This window comes from Gallus gallus, chromosome 5, assembly GCF_016699485.2.
Source record: "Gallus gallus isolate bGalGal1 chromosome 5, bGalGal1.mat.broiler.GRCg7b, whole genome shotgun sequence".
NCBI classification, from domain to species: Eukaryota; Metazoa; Chordata; class Aves; order Galliformes; family Phasianidae; genus Gallus; species Gallus gallus.
In genome coordinates, this window is record NC_052536.1 from 18349195 (window position 1) to 18376180 (window position 26986).

Sequence of the window (26986 nt, forward strand, 5' to 3'; positions counted from 1 at the left end):
GTTTTCTTTGTATTTCTCATTTTCCTACCCCTTTACATATGGTGATGCTAGACCAAACTCAATGAGGATATGGTAAAGTTGCAAAAGTAGTCAGTTTATCTGATTGTATTTGTTTTCCCTTGCTGTTCTTTAAAAATAATGACATGTGATTTGTAATATTTGCTGTAGCCTGGCAGTATGTATAGCGGCAACAGCGCAGATTCAATCTGAGATGAAGCCATCATTCTCGGCTAATCAGGGTGTGGGAGAGGCATGCAAGCAACATGTTCAGCCCATTTATTCAGTTATGTAATGGCCTTTTAAACATTTTCCATTTATGGTCTCTATTTAATTTACTGTAAGTCACAATGGTTTAATGTAAATTCAAGCCATAACATATACCAGACAGCTCAGCCATAAATCAGATGAGCCTCTGTCTTCGTATATTTATTCTTTTATGAACTAACAGAATGTCCGTGACCTGCCTTTTAAAACTAGGCTGGAGAAGATAAATCATTTTTGTTACTGCACAGAACAAACCAGTTCAGAGAGACTGAGTCTTTGCCCACAGCGAATGCAAGAAAAGCTTAGAAACTTCCTTTTAAAAATATTTTCACTCACCTTTTGTGTTGTCTGGCTTCAGTTGTGCTTGAAAGAGAAAACGTGGAGAAAATCACTTCTGCAGTATAGGTTTCAAACTTCCCAATGTCAGGAGCTTGGGAAGGCTCTTTTTGCAAGAAATCCAAGTGTCTCGTTAAAGGAGATTTGGATTGGTGTCTAAATTAGGATACTTACTGAACTAAGCAAAACCTTAGCTCTACTGTTAACAAGTCATAGCACGAGTTTCAGTGGTGTGTGTTTCCTCGTTCATCTCTACTCTAAAGATTCTCTCTCTGCTTGGCTTTTCCAGCCAGGATCAGCCTAGCACATTGTTGAGAATGAATCATTTTCTGTTGAAGGTGTCGATTAGCATGTCACAATATTTGGGCATTTCTCTGCATCCCTCTTGCCTGCAGGCCTGCCCCAGAGCACCAGCCGTTCCTGTGGAGCCTCGGGAAGTGTGGCCCAAACCCCATGAAGGCAGCCAGGCCACAAAACCAGCCCAGTCTCTCTGATGCATGGCTGGCATATACATCCCAGGTGGCCTCACACTGGCTGGCCAGGGCTGCTGCAGCCCCCTATTTAGCAGGACTCATCTCTGATATCATTAGGTGGCTCGCTGCTCTGAGCAGTGCTGTGCACGGTGGCTGGGCTCACAAGTGTGGTGCTTCCTGGTTCTCTGACAGAAGTGCTGGTCTCTTTGGGCAGACCTCATGTCCATGAGGGAACTGTCCCTGTGCTGCCTCCTGGGAGCCTCAGGCAGGGCTGAGAATGGGTCTCAATGGCCTTGGGGGAGACGTGCTGAGGTAAACGTGCCACTGGGGAGCAGAGTGCGGAGAAGCTGGACAAGTCCTTGCTGGTGCATGTGGGAAAAGTGTGGCTCTTTGTGGTTTGAACTCCAGACTGACAATGTTTCTGCCCAAAAGGCTCATCCTGAGGTCTGTTGGCTTAAGGGCACTGTACAGAGGAAGAGTAGAGCTTCTGAGCCTACTCCTGCATTAATGAAAACAGAGTGTACCTATATTTCTTCTCTGTACTGACTTTATCTGATGGAAATCTGATGGGTCTGGTGTATTTGCGAGAGACTTGTGTGCATTGTTCTGCTGTTTGGTTTTGATAAAATGTGGTATTGTACTTGATGTTCTCTAGCTACGTCAAACCTTGCTTCACGGCTAATGCATGGCATTAGTCCATACCACAAGTTGTGCAATGCTCTGCAGCAAAAATATTGATGCTTCTTGGGGATTAACAGTGTTATTTCAGTGTGAGTTTGATGAAAGAAGTGAGGGCAGAATTGGAGGAAGAATAGTTTTGCTACAGAATTGATTTTGGCAAGTTAATTATGGGGGAAAAGACCGTATTTATTCACCCTTTCAAGCATTATATATCCACCTGTTTCAAGAAGCAAACTTAAAACAAACAAACAAACAAACAAACCCCCCCCCAAAAAAAAAAAAAAAAAAACAACCCAACTTTTCAATTTGAAGTTGAAGCAAAACACTAAGGACAAAGAACTAAAAATGTTTGGAGAACACATCTAACTAGGAACAGTGAAGAGAGTGACAAGTAATTCTACAATAGACCATCTCTCAGTGGAGGTTCTCAGAAAAGTCTCATGAGTTTGGGGCATCCCAAACCAGCACGTGTTTCTCTTGCCAAACCAACCTCCTGTAACTTGGCTGCAGTGAAGAGAATCTTGACAAAGGGGCATGTGGCCAGCTCTGCACAGAACAGGCACTTGGTCGCAGTCACTCGGTCAACTTCTCATGGCAAGTAAATGTGTATTTGATGGCCTTGGTGGCTATGTCTAAAGTACTTGATGAAAAAGTGTTGTTTATGACATGACACTCCCAACATGCTTTTTACCAGGCTTTCCAGTGGTTTCCAGACATGTTTTGGAACCAGCTGCTCCCCACCACAGACTGTGTATGGCTTGGGCTGAAACTGCAATGTGTAAATTTCTTTCCTGCCCTGGCAGCACCAAATGTAAGCTGCTCCTCATATTTCCTGGCCAAGGAGGCCCCATCCTCTGATCAGGTTGGGGAAGCAGTCCTGCTTGCAGGAGAGATGCCTCCACTTGGGTAGCAGCAAAATAAAGCTCACACCCACCCTTTGGACTCTGATTCATGTGCTCTATTCATTCACACCAAGCTGATCCAAGAGATTAGCCACTCTTGCTGGCAGCCACACCTGTCTGCTGGGGGTTGTTGCCCTTTCATGAGGGCAACGGGGCAGCAGAGGATCAGCTCCTAAGGCTCTTCAAGGCACAGGCTGATAAGCTCACATGAATGGCTGCTTTGCTTTTGGTTTGTATTACCATGCCTTGGAATGTGGCAGCAGTTTGTGACCCCTCAGCTGCAGATCAAATTTGAAATACTGTTTTCCATATTTCCAATGTAAACTCTGTGAGACTGACTGGCTTTTAATTGTTAGAGGCTTATATTTCAGAGAGCCTGGTCTCTACTGAGAGTAGCAGTTACTACACTAATTTAGTGCTACTACCATTAAACATAAAAATAATAACAACAGTGAGCACCCTCATGAGCCAGAAAATGAGTTTATTAGATGCCACAAACACCTTTTATCATGCAGCACAAATGCATATGTCATACTGCCTGCATGCCTTGACTCTGTCTAAAACCCATGCTGCTGGCTTTCTTCCAGGGTGTTCCTGCGTGTCCATGGCATGGCTGTAGGGTCAGGGCAGCACAGGCCAGCCCAGAGCTGGGTCATCCAAGTCCTGCAGGTAAGGAAGGGATGCTCCCCCATTACGCAATGATTTATTCTAGCAAGATCACTCCATCTCGGTCTAAAACCAACACTCATACATATTAGAGGAATCTCTACCCACCAAAGTTTGCATGTGGTGTTTTTGCTTATTAAATTCCCGAGTCCTCGGGTCATCATTTGCATTGTGTATCTTCCTCTCTTGGGCTGACAGTGTTGCAGTATGAAAACACTGAGGCTAATTGTTCTGCTATTACAAAGGCTTCTAGAAACAAAGTAGGTTTGGAAAATAATTTAGAGCAGGTGCTCTCTATTGGGGAAGTTCAGGTGTCCAAGTAACAGATATCGCAGAAGGTTACCAGCTCTGGTATTTGGTTATATTAGTCTCTAACCCTTTCAGATCTTCACTAATGGATTACATAGCTTAGAAAACCTCCATGGGTATCTTTCATATCTAAATGCTATGAGCATATTGTTAATTTACCCTTTGCCTAACTATGAATGTTCTTCTGGAGCTAGGTCTGGCTTTATTCTACTGAGTTGTTTCACAGATGTTAGTATCATTAGTGGGCATGGCTTCAACACTGTGTTTAAGTGCTGTGGATATGTTTTGTGAAACGAAAACAGGAAATCTTCAAAGTTCAGCAGAGATGTTTTCAAATTATTAGTCTCCCCTTCCCTTCCCTTCCCTTCCCTTCCCTTCCCTTCCCTTCCCTTCCCTTCCCTTCCCTTCCCTTCCCTTCCCTTCCCTTCCCTTCCCTTCCCTTCCCTTCCCTTCCCTTCCCTTCCTTCCTTCCTTTCTTTCTTAATGTAAATATAGGCCTTCATTACGACTTCAGTACCTCATTATCCCTAGATTGCAATAAGAGAAAGAAGAAATTTGTAATAGAATAATAGAATCATTAAGGTTGGGAAAGACCGGTAAGATCATCTAGTCCAGCCACCAACCCATTACCACCATGCCCAATGACCACGTCCCTCAGTGCCATGTCTCCACTGTCAGGGACAGTGGCTCCACCACCTCCCTGGGCAACCCGTTCCAATGCATCACCACTCTTTTGGAGATGAAATTTTTCCTAATATCCAACCAAAAAAGAGAGGAAGCTGAACATCCCATTGCCAGCCAATCTAGGTCAGAGCCTGGTTCCTTGCTAAATCTGTCTTTACTTCCTTTAGCTACAGCTGTTAATCAGTGGCAAGCAAAAGCAAGCAAGACAACAGGTAAGACCAATGGAGTAGTAACCTATATAAAGAGACACTGCACTTTAAAAAGTAACTTCTATGTTCATATTACTTAAAGGATTTTTAAATATAAGCATTGATTTGTTCTAGGAAGCGTTGTAGCTGCAAGCAAAGCTTAACAAATCTACCAACATCAAAAGTATGGCTAAAAGTTAATCATCAAATACTGAAAAAACTGAAAATGGAAAATATTTTTAGAAGTCAATCTGAATGGGTTTAAAAGTTCCTTTTCTGTGTGTGTGCTTATATACCTTAAAAATATCTTATTCTTCTTCAGTAAAATGTGAATAGCATAGACTGAAATAAAAGCTTACTGTGACATAGCAGCTCCAAAACAGATCCTGGAGACACTGAATTAATCCCAAAAGAAAAGCTGGAATACCTGTGTTTATGCTGGCCTGTGAAATTCAGTGTCTGATTCAGACAGACATTCCAGGAAAATTCCTTCCACGTGATACAAGAATAGTTCAACTACAGATGCACTGGCAATTGTAGCAATATCTAGTCATATCATATGATAGTCCAGCAACATTATTTTATGTAAAGTAACTTTTCCAGTAATTCCTTGGTGTTTATTTTATGCTTACTTTAAAGCTGGCTCATAATAGAGCATGCTCATAATTATATAATAATATATATGTATACACTGTACTTCATCAATGCAAGAAATGAGAAATAGTCACACTTACTAACTGACCAGGCAGACAAAATTAAATAAAGGGGATAGTTTTTCAAAACAAACAAACAAACACCCAAACTTGTATGGAAATGAACACTTATCTTTCTTCATGCTGTGATACCCATATGAATACACAGGAATTACTTTGTACTTCTTTTCATTAATAGATCGTTCTGCAGAATTATATATATTTAGTTCATTTGTGAGTTGCAGTCAGGGATTTCCTAGGTGCTGAGCAGTGACTTAGTAATTCACTGTGCTGCAGTGGCTCTCACGTTAACCCCCTACATGTATACACTTGCAGCACTGTCCGTGTTGGTATCTAACTGATGGAGTAAATGAGGTGAAATTACTGCAAGTGAAGAGTTAATGAAGAGTGGTTAATACACTCTGCAATCACCATTTAGTGTACTACTCAATTATTTACCTGTGAAGAGGAGCTTTCAGCCTGATCAGAGGATAATTCTATGAATAATTTCTCTTTTTAAAGGCTCGTTACTTTAGCATTCCTTGATAGACAGTGCTGTTCTCCATAAAAATACATGACAGCAGTCTGGTAGAAATGATAACTAATTATTTAATGCTTTTGGAGCATGCATTTAATGCACGTCTACTGCATACAGAGGCGTGCCTACTTTTTAATTGCTAGTTATGAAATATATGTATATAGATGCCTGTGCATTATGTGAATGGATGTATTTATTCATCTTTTTCAGAAAGTTTTTTAGAAGGGAATTCAAATATTTGCACTGGTTTTAGGAGTATCATAAAATTAGCTTTCTTACTAAGTAGTTGGTTTTCTTTCTAGAGGTTATGAATCACATTTTATGTTTCCTAACTACCTAGAAGTAGTTCATGAATAATCAGTCATGCAAAGCTGTCACACTTGGTTAAATAGCTCAGCCTTGTTTTTACTGCTTCAGTCCTTTATATCTTTAATTACCTTTATTTAGCTGATATAAATCACTTTAGAATGCATGCTCTCCTAAGCAGCCCTGCTTTCTGCACGTATTCTGCGAAGTACTGATTGCACATCTGGATGAAGTGCAAAACAACACCTGTATTCTTTTTCTTTGGCATAGTTAAGAACATCTTTTTCATTCTTTAAGTCTTTTTATCTAGAATGAAACCTTTTCTTCTTGCTTTTTTTAAGACATACTTCACTGCATTAGTATTTTTGCTTGGTTGTCTTCTCACGTATACACATTTTTGGTTATGCAAAGTTCCTTGTAAGAAAGTTGTCTTTTCCAGCACCTTCTCTACTGGAACAAGCTGCTGTGGAAGCTTCTTTGACCCTCTCTGCAATTGGATCTGCACTGCTCCATGCCTAAAGAGCTTTGAATCCCAAGCTCCCCTATAAATAGCTAGTCTCTAGCTGATAGAGGGATACCCTATGTTCAAGAAAATAATTCATTCTGAAGAGTTTTGATAACTTCAAGCATAACTTCAACGTTACTGTCATAATAAATGTTTGCAAAAGCCACCTGGTGACCTAACTTACTCAATCAGATTGTAATGAAAAAGCGATGATGTGTTGAAGTCATAGCAACTAGAAAAGCTTGTTGATGGCTGCCAAAAACACACTTTGTCTAATATGAATGTCACTTTCCATTTATTTTCTCATAATCTATCTGTCATAGTGAACAGACAGATTTGCTATAATGGCTAGGTGTCTGCAGATTAAACGTGATTACTACTCCAAAATGAAAGGAGTGCATCTTCATGCAAAAAGTTAATTAGGCTCTGAAAATTGTCTTGCAAATCTCCAAAGGAAAGACAGACAACAAAACCACAAAGAAGATAAACTAGCTGAATTATTTCAGCATGATAATTTAGTTAGATCTACTACTTCAAATTCTCTTAATTTTTTGCATACGTTTTAACTTCTGTCCAAGGACTACAGCTGATTATATGTATGTATGTACATATATATATACGTATATATGAATATAAACAAATGACTGTAGCTGAGCAGATGAAGCCAGGTGTCCTGTATTCCTGATCCTGTAACAGGCTTGTTACTAGGGACAAGATATTTAATGTTTCTGTGTTTTGGACAAAGTATATGTGAAAATAGCAGAATTACAGAATCATGGGGATTGGAGGGGACCTCTGGAGATCATCTACTCCAACTCCTCTGCTAAACCAGGTTCCCTACAGTAGATTCAGACAAACTTTCTCTCTCCCGTCTTGCCAGTACCCTCAAGCTTTCATCTTGTTTTCAACAATTTCTCTTGAACCTTCCAGTTCATGAGTAATACAGCAACATCTATAAAAACAAAACCTGCCATGAAAATCTCTGCTAAGGAATAGCTACATAACGTCAAACACATCAACAAGTCATTAGCACCCTAAGCTTCTGATGCATCATCTGACATCAGTGATGCTTGCAATCGGACTGGCAGGAGCTGCTGTTCTGGCTGTTCTTGCTTTTTCAAATTCCTCTTTGCATGTTCACTGCCAACTGTACAAAACTGATACGCCTTTTTGATGAAACAAAGGGAATATTATTGGACAAGCTGCTGATTACAATATGTTGTTATTTGCATATCTAAATGCTGGCTTGTGAGTAAGTGCTGTAGGCCTGGGAATGGGTGGGTTTCTGTTAAAGTGACTCAGATGGTAGCTTTGCCTAGTACGGGAGCTTTAGTGAATAATAATCACCAAGTATCCTTCTGCTGTATGTACGCAGAAAGATAAGAGCTACTCTTTCCACTGCAGAGAGACCACCATCACTCAGTACATAAAGGATGAGGGAAGCTTTTGCTCTAACATTAATTTTTCTTAGTGTCTTGTGTATAAACATAATTGACTTCTTTTCATCTTAGAAAGTTCTGTTAAATTTTCACAGAGGTTTTCCTCATTTTCTAACCATGTCTGGAGATCTGGAGATCTAAAGTTATCACAACTCACAAGTTTTGAAAACACTCGATGTCTGCTTTTTTTTTATTTTTCTAATGCAAATGCGTTCCCTTTTTTAGGCTGTGGACAACGCAGCTAACAAGATCATTTACGCCCTACATATTACTTCTTTAATTGGGATTTAGTTCCAGTGTTTTCCCTTTTGTTTTCTTCCCTACTTATTTACCTTTTATACCGTTGCCGTTTCATCCACCTTTTAGCAATAAATTTCAGTATTTCTTCCAATTCCCTTTCTCCAGTTCCTGGGGCTCTTCCAACATGCAAGTATTATTCCTCATGTGTTAATGAAGTTGCTATCTAGCACATTATACTAGATACGCCATTACTAATAGTGCAGAACAGCAGATAAACACCTACTGCTTATTTATTCCCTCCAAACTAAAACATGCATTCTCTTCTCAGGCACTCAAGAATCAGACTGGGTAGAGCAGCTCCAGGTACCCACTCTCTGAAGGGAAAATCCCAGGTAAAAATCAGTATGTCCCTAACTCTTTATGACCTGTAGACCTGTTTCATGTAAAACAAGTGTTTCCCACACTGGAACTTCAGGTGCTTTTCATGGTACTCCAGGCTTTGGAGATGGTCCAAAGCTTCCTTGGGAAGACCCCTGTGAGATACATTCTTGTGCTGGGGGCCCCAGGCTTGGATGCAGTACTCTACATAGGACCTCGAGAGAGCAGAGTAGAGGGGGCCACCCCTCTTTTGATGCAGCCCAGGATACTGTTTGCCTTCCGGGCTGCAAGAGCACTCTGTTGGCTCACATCCAGCTTTTTGTTTACCAGAACACCCAAATCCTTCTCCACAGGGCTGCTTTCAGTGAGTTCTTCTCCCAGTCTTTAGACATATCTGGGATTGTCATGACCCAAGTGCAACACATTGCATTTGGCCCTGTTGAACCTCATCAGATTCTTGTGGGCCCACATTTCAAGCTTGTCTAGACCCCTTTGGATGGCATCCCTGCCTTCTATTGTATCAACTGTGCCACTCAGCTTGTTGTCATAAGCAGACTTGCTAAGGGTACGTTCAATCCCACTATGCCATTGATCAAGATGTTGAAGAGCACTTGTCTAAGACCAACCCATGGGGGACACCATTCATAAATGGTCTCTACCTGAACATAGATCCACTGATCACAACACTCTGGCTGTGATCATCCAACCAATTATTTATCCACCAAATAATCAGACTTCAAATCCATATTTCTCCAATTTAGAGATAAGGATGTGGTGTGGGACCATGTCAAAGGCCTTGCACAAGTCCAGGCAGAAGACATCAATTGCCCTTCCACTGATACCATCATCCCATCATAGAAGGCTATGAGATTGATGTTCCATGATTTTCCCAGGCACAGAGGTGAAGGTCACCAGCCTGTAGTTCTCTGGGTCTTCTTTTCTCCCTTCCTTGAAAATGAAAGTAATATTTCCCTTTTTCCAGTCACCAAGGATTTTGCCTGACAGCCACAACTTTTCAAATATGATGGAGAGTGGTCTGGCAACCACATCAGCCAGTTCCCTTAGGATCCTGGGACGTATGTCATCTGGCCCCATACATTTGTATACATTCAGACTTATGAGGTGGTCTCAGACTTCCTCTGCTCTTACAGGGGGAGACATTTTGCCCCCTAGTGACTGTTTAGAGGTTCAGGGACACGAGAGGCATGGAAAACCTGACAGCCAGTGAAGATCGAGGCAAAGAACTCATAGAGTACCTCAGCCTTCTCCATGTTTGTTGAAGCCAGTTCTCCCTTCTCATTTATCAGAAGGGAGAGAAATATCTCATTTATCTAATTTATCCCCAAACACTCTCTTTTGCCAACCTCTTCTGACCAGTGTTCCTAGAGAATCCCTTCCTGTTATTTTTCACATCCCATGCCAAGTTCAAATCCATCTGTGCCTTGTCTTTTGTAATCCCATTTCTGCATGTCCAGAGGACATCCCTGTATTCTTCCCAGGCCGCCCATCCCTGCTTCCACTGCTTGTATTTTTCCTTCTTTTCCCTCAGTTGTGCCACCAGGCCCTTGCTTGGCCATGCTGGTTTTCTACCTCTGCTGCTTGATTTCTTATGCTTGGGGCTGGAGAGCTCTCATGCTCTCAGAAAGGTATCCTTAAAGAGCTACCAGCTCTGTTATATGAGGATGTTGTGTAAGTGTTGCATAGTAGACACATTCACGAAGACTCTGTGGGAGATTTCTGCCCTTGGTCTAACAAAGCTAATCAACTTCTTATGGAATATTCAGCATTTCATCTTTCCTTGGGTTGCTAGAGCAATTTGGAGAAGTTGCTATGTGAGTACTTTAATAGATAACCTCACATAGAAGTGAGAGTACTAGGCTGATGATGGACATCTTTATTGTAGGTATGCGATTTTTAAGAGATAGTTGAGATAGAGCTGCTGTGCAGCTCAGGTGGTTGTAGAGCAGATGAAGAGACAAACTCTGCGGCTTGCAGCTGCTTTCAAATATGCATCTCCTTTAGCCACATGGCCAGAAGGCATTTTCCAGCCCCAAACTGTACTGCAGAAAGCTAGCATCAGCATTCTCCTTTATTTTTGCTTGAAAATGACTACTGTAAGGTGGAGGGAGTAGGAATAAAATGAAAAATGGATAAAACTTGGTTGAGAGTGGTGAAGAGAGGACAGCAATCTCTTATACTTCTGCTGTGTGACCATTCCCACTTGCTGGCAACCTAACCCATCCTCACTCTCCATCCAACTATGCTTGAAGACTGCCCTCGCCAGTTCCTGGTTCAAAAAGAAAAATGACACTGAGGTGCTGTGCCATTTTCCATAGCACACTGTCGTTACAATATAGGACCAGGGAGAGAAGGATACAGGAAAGCCTGAACTACAGGAGGCTGTGGAGGTAGTACTACTTGGGGAATGCCTTTATGCAAACAAAGACCACTTCAGCTAGATCTTCTTCTCCAGGTGCAGTACCAGGGCTGACTGATGAGCTGAGCTAGGCCAGCTGAGTGCCTCAGCTGTGGGGCTGAGGTAGTGAGCAGGTAGGTTGCCTGGGCCACTGATTGTTCATTGCTTGTAGCTGTGCTTGTGTGTATAACTGAGGGAGTGGATCCAGCCATCACTTTCCCCCTGTGCTGGGAGACAGTACCTTCCTGAGAATGTCTCTGTGCTCTTATGGCATGTGAGCAGCCTAATAAGGATACAGAGCGGGTGTCCTGAGTATGCTGTAGCACTAACAACAAGGTGACCACCTCCACAGGCATTTGGGAGCTGGGACGTGATGTGAAGGTACAGTGATATAAAATAGTTACTGTTGGTTTACTGTGCGTGTTGTAGAAGGCTTGGGTAGTTCTAGCTAGAGGGTAAGTCCTCCAGGCTCCTCCTGTTGCATGCTGAAAGCTTAGGGGTGTGGAGAGCCAAGTACTCCTGAGTTTTCCTCTCCCCTGGGATCCCAAGCAGGCTATTTTTCATGGTGCCCTGCAGGTGCCCTTGTGTTAACGCTGAGTGAGCAACTGGAAAGTTGAGTTTTCAGAGCTGAGCATGTGGCAATCCTCTGGGTAGCGTGGGTGCAGCCAGCCTAGGCCTGGTGAGCCTCTGGAGAGAAGGGTGTGAGTACTGTGATCTTGTCTGGGATGGATTGAGTAGGTGATGTTGCCCTCTAGTGACTGTCCAAAGACGGAATAACTGCAACTACCAAGGGTATGCTTTTGATCTTGTTTAAGACCTATGGTGATGAAGAGTTCAAGGCCTTGGTCCTTGTTTTTTCTTTTTGACTGAATACAATTATTGTTTATTGCCAGCAGCATGTTAAATTGTTCTAGCCTTACAGAAGCTCAGTGAAACACTAGGCTTAGTAAAATTTGAGTTTTGTCTATCAGACTTTTTTTTTCCCTAAAGAATTCTGTTCTTCTGTGGAAGGGTTGGTATAACAGAAAATACACAGTTATCTGAATCCTCTTAGAAAATGATCTTTCCTTATTGAAATAAGTATTACATTTTCATACAAACCCGCAACCTGCTCACTCCTGTTATGAGTATCTCCTTACCATAGGAGTCCCTGAAATGTAGGTTAAAATATGTAATAACTACATTTATTCCCTGTACTTATTTAATGGGCCTTGTTTAACTTCTCGGGAAGCTTTTTTGATTTCTTGCCATTCAGCTTGGCTCAACAAATGAATTTGGATCAAGCACTTTATAAGAGTCCTGGTACTTATGCAGCCGTATCACTTTCTGAATGGAGAAGATGAGTCACTCACCCTATGAGCATTGGAATGACTTTTGTATAAAAGACTGATAATCACCAAGTTTTCATTCAAAAGAGCTCTCTAATGAGCTCTAAAGCTCCCTCTACCCCCCAGCCCCCCCCTCCCCCCTTTTTTTTTTCAGTGTCTCTTGGCTGGCTTTTCCTGAACCCGTCTTTTCTGTGGAGGTGGTGTTGTTTGCTCCCACTCTCCTGTGTCTGTACAGCTTTACTTACTGCTCCTGTACGTGAGCGTGACAATTTTTACAGTACTGCTTTCGTTCGCCTCCTACCTTTCTAAGAGAGCCTCTGCTGTGAGATCTATTGCATGTGTACATACTCATTACCTGTTGCTCTTGGATTACAGTTGGGTTTCACAGTTCGATATCCTTTCAATTGGGAAGGGAGGCCTCTGGTTTTAGGACCATTTCCTTTTATCATTATTATTTTTGTGTTCTCTTCTTACTGAATTTATGTCAGTGGTAAATAATAATAATAAAAAATCCAGATAACCTAAGGTCCAGAAATGCTATTAGTATCCCTGATGTTTTGCTTTTTTTTTTTTTCTTTTTTTGGCCACAGACAAAGGTGAAGGAGTATGAGAATGAGGGAGGAGGGTGGAAAATGTATTCTCCCTGTTCTCTGCAAAGGAGCCACCATTTAGAGCTGCAGTGCCTCTTCCTTGTTTGCAGAATGCATGAAAATGGCTAAAGATGGTAGTAAACATAAATATTTCTCTTTGTATCAAATCTGCAAGCCTCCTTGCCTACAAATGCTTGGGAAAGGGCTGTCCTGCTCTGCAAGCTGTGCCCAGCACAGTGCAGGTGTTAGCCCCAGCTCTCTGCCTGCAGGTGAAGGGAGAAGCAGGGAGCCTTGGAAATGGGAGAGGTGGGAAGAGGAGCAGTAAATGCTATAGGGAAAAGAAAGGGAGAAGAGATATCCGGCTTCCCAGTTCCACTGGATTTTTTTTTAATCTCAGTACTGCACTCCTCTCTCAAAACATGGGAAGTGAAGGCAGCCCATTTACAGAGAATGAATGAGCAGAAGGGAGAGAAACAGAACAGAGAAAAATGTGTTGAAAATAGGGCAGATGAAAAAGCAGGTACGTGTCATAAGATACCCCAGCATTTTATCTTTGTTGTCACTTGCAAGTGACCATCTGAAATAGTCAGAGGGTATTAATTAGATTAGCAACAAGAATTCAGTGGGTGGAAAAGTGGGACAATCTGCCTGTATTATGCATGTCAGCACATATGACCTCTGTGCTAATTCAAGGCGTCTGTTTTGCCAGTCCTGGGTGTTCCTTCAAGCTGACAGAAAAGTGCTCTGGGTGCAAACAGATGTACTTAATTAGGAGCAACACCAATCTGTACTTTACTACTTACAGATCTCAATTAAAAGATGGTTCAAAATGTGCTAGATCCTGTACTAATAAGTCTTGTATGAACAAGGCATTCAGCCTGCAGAACCTCCCTGCTGGGAGGATGAAGTGAGGAGTGAAATACAGGGAGCTGTCTCTGTTTATTTGCTGTTCAGTGTCCTCAAGTAAGGCTGTTGGTTATTAAAGTTAATCTTTTGCTTTGATCAAACTTTTTTTTGTGTGCGTGTGTAGAAACTGTATGTAAAGGAATTGATGTGGACAGAAATCCTGCTAGGATGAAGGCTCTAGCTCTTAAATACTAATGTGATTAAAAGTTATTTCTTTTTAGTAGTAGACATTGTGAACAGGTTATTTCTAATGCTCCTGAAAAATATTGAGTGAATTCATATGGTACTGGAGGAGGAGAAAGCAAGCAAGCCTGTGAGTTACAGAGAGTAGGTCTGTTTTGCTTTGCACAAGCTTAGGACAGTGGGTATTAAATCATCTTACTGATTCTCCTGTCTGAGCTTCTGGACCTCCCCTCAGCAAATAGTGCTCTCTAAAGATATGCCTCCTCATCCATCAGCAGAGAGCAGTTTCCATGTGTTCATTGTTGCCCCTCACACACAACTATTACAGAGGGCGCAGGTGCACCACACCTACATCATACCCTGCACCTGAACTCCTGCTTGAGCAGGTGAGGGATCAGAGATTTATAGCAGAATTGAGAAATGTCTCACTCCTATGTCCCTTTTGCTTTCGGGAGAGTGGGGAGGAGATATTCTTTAATGAATAATACTTTATATAAGGAATTACTGGGGGAGGTGCTATTTATGTAGCTTATCCCAGTACAAAAGTTTACCACCAAGTTGGAAAGCTTTCCTTCTGGATGCTCACAGTCTTTGTCAGTTAATGTGGTGGGTTTTTTTTTGTTTTCCATTTGCTTGGAGTTGATTGGTATTTGTTGGTTTGCTTCCTTTTTTTTAAATATCAAGTAGTAATCTATGAAAATAGGTCTTCAAAGTATGTCAGCGAGTACTCCAAACACAGGCCTTCCAAGTTCACCTGATTTCATTTTTATTAATCTATTTGTTTCCTAAAGGTTATGGTTTGATGGAACAGAATCAGCTCTTGAATTCTCTTACGGACCAGTGACCAGCTAGGATTCACTTACTGGCTCTTCCCAGACATCAGTTAGGAACTGTTCTAAAATGTCCAGCAAAATTACTATAGATTCACAGCAAAGCAAACCTTCACCCTCAACTGTTCCTGTGATCAGCCTTGTCAGAACTTCAGTTTCTGAGTTACCAACACAGAATCAGGCTGATCCCTTTTAATAAGGAAGCTTTATTTTGCTTTTTCCTTCCTTTTCCCCTTTGAACATCAAGGAAGTAACTTTCTCTGCATTATTGTGGGTATGTAATTACAGATTGTTCATGATTGCATCTTTTCTCTCTATATTATGAGTATTTCAACTTGCTTATTCTTCAGTGTTTTTTATTTGTGGGTTTTGCATTTTTTCTTTCTTTTTCCCTGCACAAGATAACTTTGTGTTACCTTGTTCTAAAGTTCTAACATCAAACACAGTATCTGGATATACAGTTACTTTTATTGGTTAAAATGCCTTCATTATTTCAGATGGGTGCTGTGCTCAGCCAACACAATTAACAAAGGAATATCAAAAAGTTTGGGATTTAGGAAGAATTCTAGCTGTCCATAGTATTTGTGATGTTCTATGTTTTCAGGATATACTTCATGTACCAACTAGTCTGCCAAGCAGTCCAAAACATTTCTGCACACACACAAAAAAGTTGCCTTCTTTCTTATTGTTCTTGTTTTGACTGTAATTACAGAGGGAGGAATAAAGAATGATCTGATGGGGCTGTACTGGAGAGTTTATATTCCAAGCATGAGATAAGAGATGTCAGCTGTTCACAGATGAGGAAAATAACAAGCTGTCAGCAATGTACAGAATATTTTTTTCAATAAGCATTGCAGATAAGGAAGATAAATGAAATTTTTTCATGACATGATTTTTTTTTCCTTCATGTTATATTTGGGGGGGGAAAAAAACAACAAAAACAAACAAACAAGAAACCAAAACACAACAGATAAGAGTAGCTTATCAACCACCTTTCCAAGGAAATTAGAGCTCAAGAATGGATGGCTGCTACAGTTGTTCTTTGCACATTGTCTATTTGCAAGGAATAGGTCTGTGCAGGTAGAAGTGGGAGCAGAACTTGGCTGCAAAGCCATGATGACTGGTGAGGGTATGCAGAAGAGCAGGACTTGTGCTGTATTTGCATAACTGACAGCTTGGGGGTGGGAGGAGGAACAACAAAAAACAACATTTTCAATTATAAACTTAAAAAAAAAAAAATAGTGCACAAGAAATGCTGAGATAGGGATGCCTTTAATCCTACACGCTCAGTCACATGATGGGACAGGACCACGCTTTGAGGCAATCTAATTTTCTTCCCATAGATTTAGGATTCTGCTGTGATTCCCTAATTGCTGTGGAATGTTGGTAATAACAAGCAGGGTATTATCGCTCCATCTGGATTGTACAACACTAGAATACTTTGCATTTCTTTAGTCTCATTTACCATGGGGAATTTAGATGTAACCTGACTGATGAACCTACATGACTAATATTCCCTTTATAGGAGTGCAGAAATTGAGACCGATGGCAATGGCTTTTTATTCATGCTGTACGGACTAGGAAAGCCTGAGATTGGAATGGGATTTTCAGATCCTTACAGGCTTAATTTCTTTAACCCAAAACTTGCAGCTTGCTTGCACAAAGATCTCACTTTTCCATATTTTGGGCACATGGAAGAAATTCGTTGCAGAAATTTCTTCATTGGTCTATCACAGAACCAATTTTCTCAGGCTTTCAAAATGTGTTTTTGAGAAATACATATAAGAATTTGAGTGAATACTGATAATATATCTTATTCCTGACAGTTGCTCTGTGCTTATGTCTTTCCAGGTATTAGTGTGGTTATATGAGTTGTCAGTTCATAGTTCTATCATTTCTTCTAGGATCTAATTCTATGACATAATGTGTGTTTGCTGGAAAGGGCTCCCTGGGGCAGTGATCATGTGGTCAAGCCCACCAGAGTTCAAGAAGCATTTGGACAAAGCTCTCAGGCATAGTGGGTGAGTTTTGGGTGGTCCCATGTGGAGCCAGGAGCTGGACTCGATGATCCTGGTGGGTCCCTTCCAACTCGGCATATTGCATTCCATGAACGCAGAGAATTAACGTGCTTCTTAGCTGGTGCCTTTCTCTATGCTGTAAAATGGCAAAAGATTTGAACCAAGGCTTATATTTAGCTGAAATTTTAATGATAAAAAATCCACACCTTATCTTTATCAGAAGGAGGTGGCATTTAGAAGTATATTAAAATCTTCCTGAGTGCCAGGTTACAGTTTCTCAGAGAAAAATGTTGGTGTCTCCTTTCTGACAGATGGGATACGCTACAGTTTTAATGAAAGTGTCATGCTGACTACTCCTAAGTGTTTTTTTTACTGTTTTGCTCCTTTTCCCCAATCACAACTACATGTAATGCAGTTCAGTCTTTGAGATGCTTATTACCAGACAGTGGCAGAGAAAGAGCTGAACACATTGAAGATATGAGGACCATGTGTGTGGCTTGAATTCCCTCCATGAAAGGCTCTCTGCATATGTGTAGTTGGCATGACAGGCAAAAGCACAGTCTATCCTTTGCATGCAAGCATGCAAACTACTGCATACACCTTGCTTAGAAAGAGAGGAAAGCTTTATAGTTACTTGGATATTATGTTTCCCACTAGCACAGTTACATGTACTTCCAATAGTTTCTTATACATTACAACCCTAGAAGTGTACCATCAGACTCACAGAGAGGAGGAAGTGTTGGTCTGAATTGGGAATCTGGTGGGAAACTCAGGATCCTGGAGGTACCTGTATGTTTGTGTCCTACCCCCATCTCGTTACTCTGCAGGATCTGTTCTGAAATGACCTGCTTATTTCCCACAGTTGATCAGCCATCTGATGAATGCTGCTGACCTTGACTGGAATGGAATGATTATTTAGCATTTAACTGTGGGAGATAATGTTGGTCCAAGTTCCTGGCCATACTTCATCGGTTTCCAGAGTCGTGCATGTATGCGTGATGAACCTATCACAGCTGTGGTTTAATAGATAAAAACAATTAAGCAATTATAAATCAATGAGCTCTGTAACTCTGGTATTATAATAATTACATTTTAAAAGGCTCTACTTAGTTACAACTTGGGGATTATTTACAAGCAATAATTAAGGTCAGACTGACTTCCTCCTGTTGCGCAGAGTATATGTATGAGTAGCATGTCAAACTAATTAGTTTAGGGCAAACCTAATTGCTTATTGTGCTGAAGTGTGTCAGTACCCTACAGAATATGATCTTGTATCTATTACTGGTTATATTTTAAGTTTAAAAAATATCTTTTTTAAATAAGAAGGCAAATTGTCTTTGTATGTCGTATTTTAGTTAGAAAGGTATCAATTGCTCCAGGGTTGTTGTTTTTTATTAAATCCACGGGAAAAGGAATAAAGTAACAGGAAAAGGAGTATGGCACACTGCATGTATGAAGCAATCCTATGAAGAAAGAATAGATGGGAAAAATTAGTGCAATCTTTTTACAAGATTATTCCCCACAGTATATTTCCCAGTGCTTTGCCTGGTCTCGTTTGCAAAGATGCAAATGATGTCGTTTTTATTGCTTCCCTAAGGGGAGATTATCCAGTCTAATAACATCCACTGTTAGGAAACTTTGCTGATGTTCAAGCTGTTTTTCTTTACCTGACTTTACCCTATTGCTCCCAGTTGTAAACTCCTGCAGGCGGTTCTGAGTAGTTCTTCTTCCTGGGTGTTCTGGGCCAAGCAGCACACAAGTATTCTCTTTAATCTTTTCACCAGAGTCCATCTAAACAATAGGAATCCAGGTCTTGGAGAGCCTGTAAGTTTAAGTGCAGCATCTGATCACTGCCCTGTGTGCACACGTATGTCCCTTACATAAATATACTGACATGCAGACACACGCATGCTCATGAAACACTTGCCCCTGGACAACCTACTGATAGATGAAACATTCTCTTGCAGATGTGCTTGTCCTCTGGTGAGAGGAAAAGTCACTGCTGGACCAGCTACCTTAAAAAAGGTGAGCTCATAGGATCAGCGCTATGTCACAAGTGTGGGGAAGGGACCCGTGGAGCTCTGTGGTCTGACTTCCACTGCAGAGCAGGATAAATCCGGAACACAACATGTTCCTCAGGTCTTTGTCCCATCTTGAGAACCCTCAAGGACTCATGTTCCACAGCCTTTCTTGGTGTCCTAGTCCAATACTGTATTTTTACATTGATTTCTTTTTTTTCTTCCCTTTATATCTAGTCAGAACCTGAATTAATACTTAGTAGTCTTCTGAGATGCATTTTATGTTTGAGGTACATTTTTAAGCAGACTCTGAAGTGGCCAAAGGGGCAGCTTTAAGTGTTGGTAAGAAGTCTCATGAGCTTTGAAAGGCAGCACAGGCTTCCTCTGCTCTTGGTCAGATGAACATTGACAAGTTCTCTCCCCACTCTGTCTTTTACTTTCCTGTCCACAGTTTTGTTTCTGTAGTATTAAGAGATGAAGGGGTTTTGAGTGACATTTTAATAGGATATGTTTAAAATGGGCTTGTGTGAAAACATTTTAGAGTTAAGTCTAGAATGAAATCTAGAAATCTCATCGAACATTGAAAAGTTTCTTCTGTTTGTTGAAGTACCTAACATTACATGACCGTTGGTAGTAGTCACACTGTGCAGTCTGTCCCCATCTATCTGTGTGAAAATGGGATCTTTCCCTCTTTTGTTGGAACATAGCAACTTTTTTTTTTTCTGATAGTGATGCATAAATCAAATGACCTCAATGACATCTCCTTAGGGGACTGACTTTCATATGCAAGTAACTTGTTGCCACGCTCCCATACCTCCCATACCTCATTCCTCCTTGGTGTTCCTATTTTTTGTTCTAATGCTGAATGGGCACCAAGCCTTCTCCAGTCCCACCTCTATAGTGCAGACTTTTTTTCATCTCAGTTGATGCTTGATATTTCAGTCAGATACTGGTGCTGTTCCCTGAAATATATCAATACATTTTACAGTTCTGGCAGGCTTGATTACTACCTAGAGACTGCAGTCATCCCAGCTGGAGGTGTCTCTGATAAAGACTGTAACTTTCCATTCTGCAGCAGCAAGCGTAATGAACAATCTGTTTTTTTAGGCTAACAAGCTCTAGTTCCTTCAGTCTTTTAAAGATTCCTGTCCATTCTTCTTGACCTCTCACTTCCATCTGCCATACTTACAGAAGTGGGGTTCCTGCTCATAGGCTTAGTATTCCAGCTAAAGTCTTACTAACTCTGACAAGGAAAACTTCATGTATCTGAAGGCTGTGCTCTGCTTTAAACCTCCAGGGGTGATGCCCTTTTTCTTCTTACAGCAAGTGTAGCCTGTGCTTAGATATATCCCTCACCTCAGTGTATTCCAAACTGTTTTCTAGACATTCTGCTTTCATGTATTTTGCCATGTCTGTGCAAGTGTGCCGTCTTCCACTTTATTGCTAAATTGCAATCTACTTTCCTTCCAGATGATTTCTTATTTCTTTTTTCCTAATGATATCTACAATTTTCTGAGTCTGTTCTCCTATATTTTGTTCATAAGTAAGGGTTTAGTAAAATGGAGTTGCGGCACTCGGAGATCAAACCAAACAAAAAAAATCTACAGAATGGATATGTTAGGATATAATGTCAGGTGTAATTTTTTTTGTAAAAATCAGAGGATTTATAATGAAGAAAATAGGCATTTGTTTAGGAAGAAGTACATACATAAGAAAAGCTGAGAAAAGAGAATGCCTACTTTGTAAATAGATGCAATGGGTAAAAATGACTTGGCAAATCCTTATGATGTAATGTTTCCAAATGTTGAGTTATTTCATATAAAAGATGTCTGTGAAGCCATTTTAAGAAATAACAAAATGAAAGATCTGTGTTCCAAAGGGACTGAGTTTATTTTTCATTTAACAAAAAGTTTCACACCATGGTTGTTTTGTAGAGATGTACAGATACATTCAGAACCCAAAATAATATCTGTAGCTATACTGTATAATCCTTTAGCAGAAATATTTCAAAGGGGACAGGCTTTTCAAAAAGCTTGGCTTCTGTTTGAGAACCAAAACAAATAGCAACATTCTTAGAGACTTTTAGCATGCATGGCTTTGAGCACTTCTGAAAATTTGCCTACAGAGGTGGATGCTGAACATTTGAAAAGAATTATCCTTGAGCTCTTTGGAAAATCTGGCTACATTTTAGACAAATGCCTGATCTATGATCTCTTGCCCTTTGATATACCAAAGCTTCAGTGCTATGTGGTGAACTGTGTGTTGTAAGATGCTTATCAGTTTTAATCTGGCTTTAAAAATAAAAACAAAAAACAAACAAACAAAAAAAAAACAACAATGAGGTGTGGAGAGTCTTTAGGTTTTGTGGAGATGTAGCTAAACTTTATAATTAGATAGCAAGTCAAGCAGTCAACCAAGTGATTAATCAAATCTTTCAGTCGTTGGAAAGGACCTGGAGCACACAGTCCAAGTGTTCCAATCCCTTGTTACATCAAGGCTTCATAGTTTTACCAGCATGGCCAAGAAGTGTTTGCACATGTTTTCCACTACCAAACGGGAAGAAAATTCTGCAACTTCTTATGCCCATACATCAGATGATTAGCCTGGTTTGGAAGGTATGTTAATTAGTACTTATTTGTAGTCTGTCTGCAGAATAAAGTATTACTAGTAAAATAAATAAGAATTTGTACAATTGGATGAAACCAACATTTCATAAAACACATTTTAAAAAATCACCAAACTACTGACTTAAATCTACTTAACTTCATAGTAGCACCCATTTCCTAATGTTTCTGGGTTGCACTTCTGTTTTTTGGGTTTATGCGTTGATGCAGTGCATCTTCCCTATTTTCAGTCCTGCTACTGGTAATGTTAATCTGGAAGCATTCTTCCAGCCTCCCAACTTCTGAAGAGTATCTAAAGTGACCATACAGGGTATTAGTTCATGGGAAATTTCTGGTATCTAATTGACAATTAAGATTTTGTTTTGACCTTCCCAAATTTTTGAACTCCAAAAAAAAAAAAGTCTGATGCAAATCCAGATTGGAACAAGAGGAATATCATGGCTGACCTGAAGGTGTTCTTTGTGAAACTGTAAGACTATCTATTGAAGTATTCTTGCAATTGAAATATGGGCAGTAGCCAGTGCTGGACGGGCTGCCTGCAAGAATGCCATCACACCTATTTTCAGACATGTATACATATACATTTAAAAAAAAAAAAGGGGGGCCTAGTCTTTTGCAGATATGCTTCTCAAATATTTAAATGTAAGATTAGTAATTATTTACAGCACTAAGTGATTAACTTGTTCTTATATCAACTAGCAGTCTTATCCCAATTCATCGGTATTTCATTCTGCATTCCACATCTCCACTGACCTTTAAAAATATTCTTTGCTACCTATCAGAAAATTTTATATGGTAGGAATTATTTTAGATCGTATTTGGATGATTAATTGCTTTGTTTTTCGTCTCGGCAGGAGAGGTAGACTTGTTCAGTGCATTTCTCAAAACTACATGAAAGCAGTTTCTGGGCAACAGAAGTGGACAAAGTGTGCTATGGGTGCAGTCATCTGGGCTTTGTGATATAAGACAACATTAATACTTCTTGAAAGAAGTTGTTTGTTTACTTATTCCGCATAGCTTCTTTCCAAAGATTGTACAAGTGATGCTAAGCTATAATAGCAAGGTAAAGATATGATTGTGTAATAGATATGGTTTAGGGGAAGTTTTAATCTTTATTGAATCTTCTCAGAAACTAGTGAATGATATGTAGCTGATAGAAGAGATATAGGAAAGAAAGAGCAGCTGGTGTTTTGACTGATTCTATAATATTGTAATTATGTTTCTAAACCTATGCCAGGTGCTTTAACAACTCTACCTAGGTTTTATGTTATGTGGATGTAAATAAATAAATATTGTGGTTAATTTTCGTGTTTCCTGAAATAAGACTTTATAGGTGTCAGTGAAAGCAAGATAATTGAGGCCTAGAAAAAATAGGAGACTTAATTATTGGAAGTGTGCAACCAAAATAATGGGGTGCTTCAGAAGGTGACTAAGCAGCTAGGGAGGAGGTGAACTAGCAAGGTATTTATAGTCCAGCAAAGGTCATGCCTTTTAATAAGGACATGAAAGCAAGAAAATGGCCAAAGATAGCCTTCAAACTCTTAGGACATGAACACATGGTGAAGGCAATGACTGGAGGAAGCATGGGTCCATAGTGTATGTTTAAGTCATAATCATTAATCAATCATTCATTAATCAAAAAATGTGTTGCAGATTGACAACAGAAGCTGAGCAGTAGAAAGGGCATGGTAAAGTGTAAAAGGAACAGATTGGATGTAAATAAAGCAGTGGGAAGAAGATTACACATGAACTTTTTTTGGCGCAGCTGCTTGAAAGCTTGACCCGCAGCATGCTTCTTCACTTAACATGCTACATCAGTAAAAGGAACCTGAGCAACAAATCTGGTCTTGATTCCATTATGTGGTTAAAGGCTACTGAGTGAAAGTTCCTGGCTGATGAGAGAGGGAGGCTCCTGCCAGAGGTGCAGGGCTAATGGATGAGCAATCAAGTCTGGAATAGTATCCAGGGACCCTGGAGAGCTAGTGATCTGTGGGAACAGGGCACGGAGCGGGAGAAAGGATTCAGAGCTAATAAAGGCATACCTATCAACTTTAGTACGGCTTAATTATATTCTTAACTAGCTTTAAATGCTTGTTTTAGCCCAACATAAATTAAGTCAATACAACTAATAATTAATACAGCCTTATCGGCACCTCAATCACTATATTTAACAAAGATGCTGTTTGTTTTCACTGAAAATGAAATGGAAGACACAGTGGAAAAGCCACTGAGCTTCACGTGAAATGTGATTACACCTTCAGAAAACATTTTTGTATTTTCTGGTTTAAACATCTCATAAAGCTGTATGAGATTATAACAAATCTTAGAACATTCCCTTAGGTCTCTGTGATGAAGGTTATTGTGCAATTTTCATTTCAACATACAGCTATGCTTTCTGGACTTCAGCCCTACTGGAGCACGATCAACTTCAGGATAAACAGCAAAGAGAAGATATAATTATATGTACTCACAGGAGATGAAAATCAAAACTGTTTTTCAGACCATAGATGCTAAATGGGCTCAAGTCAATTAGCAAAACCATCTCTCACCATATGCTATAGCAATTAATGTATTAAATTGAGGAGTGATCACCTAGTGCAACTTAAGCAGCTGCTCTTCTTTCAGTGAGACAGAAGCCTTAAATATTTTCTCTGCCACATTACCTAGCAGTGGAAACCAGTTCTTGCCAAAATCCATAACTCTGATGCCTTATCCCTCTCTAAATCCCTCCTCAAAACCTTTTTCTGCTATGATGCTCATGAACCACTCCCATCTGTTAGGCAAGTAGTGAGCTGCAGTGAAGTCTGTTTGCTTTACAGTTATTCAGTCTTTCCAATCCACTCCCACCTCACAGTTTATCTGTTCCATCCATCGCTTTTATGCTCGCCGATAAGAACAGTGTTAGATCTCTGATGCAGCAACTCATATTATTGTTTGCAAAACTCCTAATTAAATGGTACCCTTTCTTTTTGGGTTTCTAGGCGCAACTATAATATAGATTCTAAAAACTTTGCAGGATTAGCATTATCTGTAACCCTAAAATCTGAAATTAAGACTTCAGTTGTAGCTGATCTGTGGTGCATTCAAGGTACTAAGAAGTGGAAAAGCCATTGAGCTGCCGCAGCACAGTTTCTTCACCATTTGAATTCTGCCCTCTAATGTGGTGGAGTGCAAATAGATGTGAGGAACTGTGCATGTGTGAGCCTATACTACCCAAATTTGCCACAATTAGATCTGATTTCTTGGTTTGTACTAACTTCTGGTTGGCCATCTGTGCACAGAAAGCTTCCCACATTAATGTACCTTAGCAGTATGCAACCTGGTGTTCCTCCTGTTTGAACCACAGTGACTTATTTTGTTCTGCAGTGAAGGGTTTCATAACAGAAGAGATCTTTAGTTGAACATTACAGAAGAGGTTACAAGAGAAAGTTCTGGGTCATAACCTCATTATGACAAGACTGATAGTGTGTCACCTTGGCTGTGTTATCAATAACTGGGTCAACTCCTGTAATAAAAACGAATACACTGTGCATCACTAAGCAAGGAGGAGAACAGTATGTCTTTTGAGACCTCTGTGTAACTGGTTGTACGTGTTCTAAAATGAGTACATTCTTTGAGAAGCATTAAAAGAAACAGATCTTACCTTAGTGTCTAATCATAATAAATGACAGGCTGGTTTAATTATTACTTGGTAATTCTTTATTTAAACTTTGTACTAAGATTCATTTGCAGTATATTCTTTCATGCAGAACATAAAAGATATAATTGTGTGCAGAGTAGGTGTGGTGCTTCACTAGGTCAAGTAAGGAGTAATTTGTTTATATACTTGCTCTGTATGAAAAACCTGTGCATGCTGTACATGCGTGTTCCAGTTCATATGACTGTTCTTACTAATTGTTTACACAAATTGAGGACAATCAGCTCATCAGTGTTTGAGGGTCACTTTTCTTTCCTGAAACAGGGAGGGAGCTTGACCAGAAGTCTGATACAAAGGCGAAAGATAGAGATGTGTTGGCGCAGTGCTGCAGTGACTTAGTAAAACCTTTCAGACGTGGTCAAGATCCTCAATCTAAATATTAGTATTTCTAAGTTAGTTAGCCTGGTGACTTCATTTCCTTGTAGGACTTGATAAAATAAAAATTCAGTGGCCGGACTTCAACTGATTAGCCGTTCTCGAGGATGATACGAAACAATCTGAGCTGAACTTTTTACTCTGCTTACTGAAGCTGACTTTCTGCTTTCAGGAAAGCTGTTACAGTTATTTCACTGGATCACTTTTTTTGAGCCAACTCATACATGTAGTGTTTGTATGTGCTTTGTGTGCACCAAGGAACTTGTGTGAACTAAGAGGCACAGCGCAGGTCAAATCAGATATGGGGAAATAAGTCTAGAAATCACTCTGGAAAACTTTGGTATCATTTTCACAAAACAATGCAACATCCTGAAAAAGATGGAACGTTAGCTAATTCTGAAGGGTTTTCTTTATTTTTCTTCTTATTTCATAACAAACAAGCAAAAACTGCAGATGTTTCTGGACCTGACTTTCTTGGATTGCTACCTGCTTTCTATTGAACACGACATAATCCAGTTGAGATTGAGGGAGTTTGATGTGCATGGAAGACTTCTTTCAGCAGATTGCTCCTCACAGCTTCTGCCCTCTCTCTTCTATTCCTTCTCTCCTCCACCTCTCATTATCTTAGAGCTGGAAATCTCTGCCATTCCCTACCTCAAGAACTCACAGTTTGGTACAATCTTCCTGTACTTTTTCTGGCTTTTTAGAATGCCATGAAGCTCCCAATTAATGTAGAGGAATTAATCAGTTGAGTCACCATCAACTCAAAACTAAAAGATCAAAGTCAAAGACACTCACTTTCAATAGCTGTTGGCTCATGTCCACTCATAGTATCTGGGCCTATAGAGATGAAAGGGAGAAGACCAAAAAAAGCTTGAACTCCATAATGCTGGCAACTGGAATGGCTTCCATAGAGAGAGAAAAGGAAGGAAAGGAATTACTTTCACTCCAAGGGATCAGGAATGATGTGCTAGCTGTACAACATTTACAGAAAGGAGCTATAAAAGTCATCTGTGTCTATCCTGTGGAAAAGGGGAACCACATTTTTCAAAGCTGCTAATCAGCCATTTTAATTTAATTAGTGCTGAACTTACTAGCCCTCAAGGCAATTTTCTTTATTAGCATTGCTTCTGTGCAAGGATTTTGGATTCACAGGAACCTACTCTGTTCTTGGGGCTCTGTGCTGCAGAGCTCTCATCAGCTCTGGAGGGCATAGGACATTTGACAATGCCACAAGAGAAATGCAAGCAATTAGACATAGAAGAAACGGGTTCTTCCAGCTTGGAAAAATGGATAGAATACTGTTGTCCTGCCACAGGGCACTCATTGTTTTATGACACAGCCACTGTTTTTTTTCTATTATCAGCCATATTTAGAAAGTAAATGTTTTTCTAACCTCT

The 26986-nt window shown here is 40.2% G+C and overlaps 1 protein-coding gene across 2 annotated transcripts in view; it reads left to right on the plus strand.

Moving 5' to 3' along the window:
- The window catches only part of PDHX (pyruvate dehydrogenase complex component X), a 97985-nt gene that overhangs the window by 10834 nt on the left and 60165 nt on the right, over positions 1–26986 (plus strand). For both annotated transcript variants that reach the window (XM_046941658.1, XM_046941657.1), the window contains exons 2-4: positions 3244–3325; positions 4483–4527; positions 8552–8615. The gene's annotated coding sequence lies outside the window, so the exon portion shown is untranslated. The remainder of the gene's footprint in view (positions 1–3243; positions 3326–4482; positions 4528–8551; positions 8616–26986) is intronic.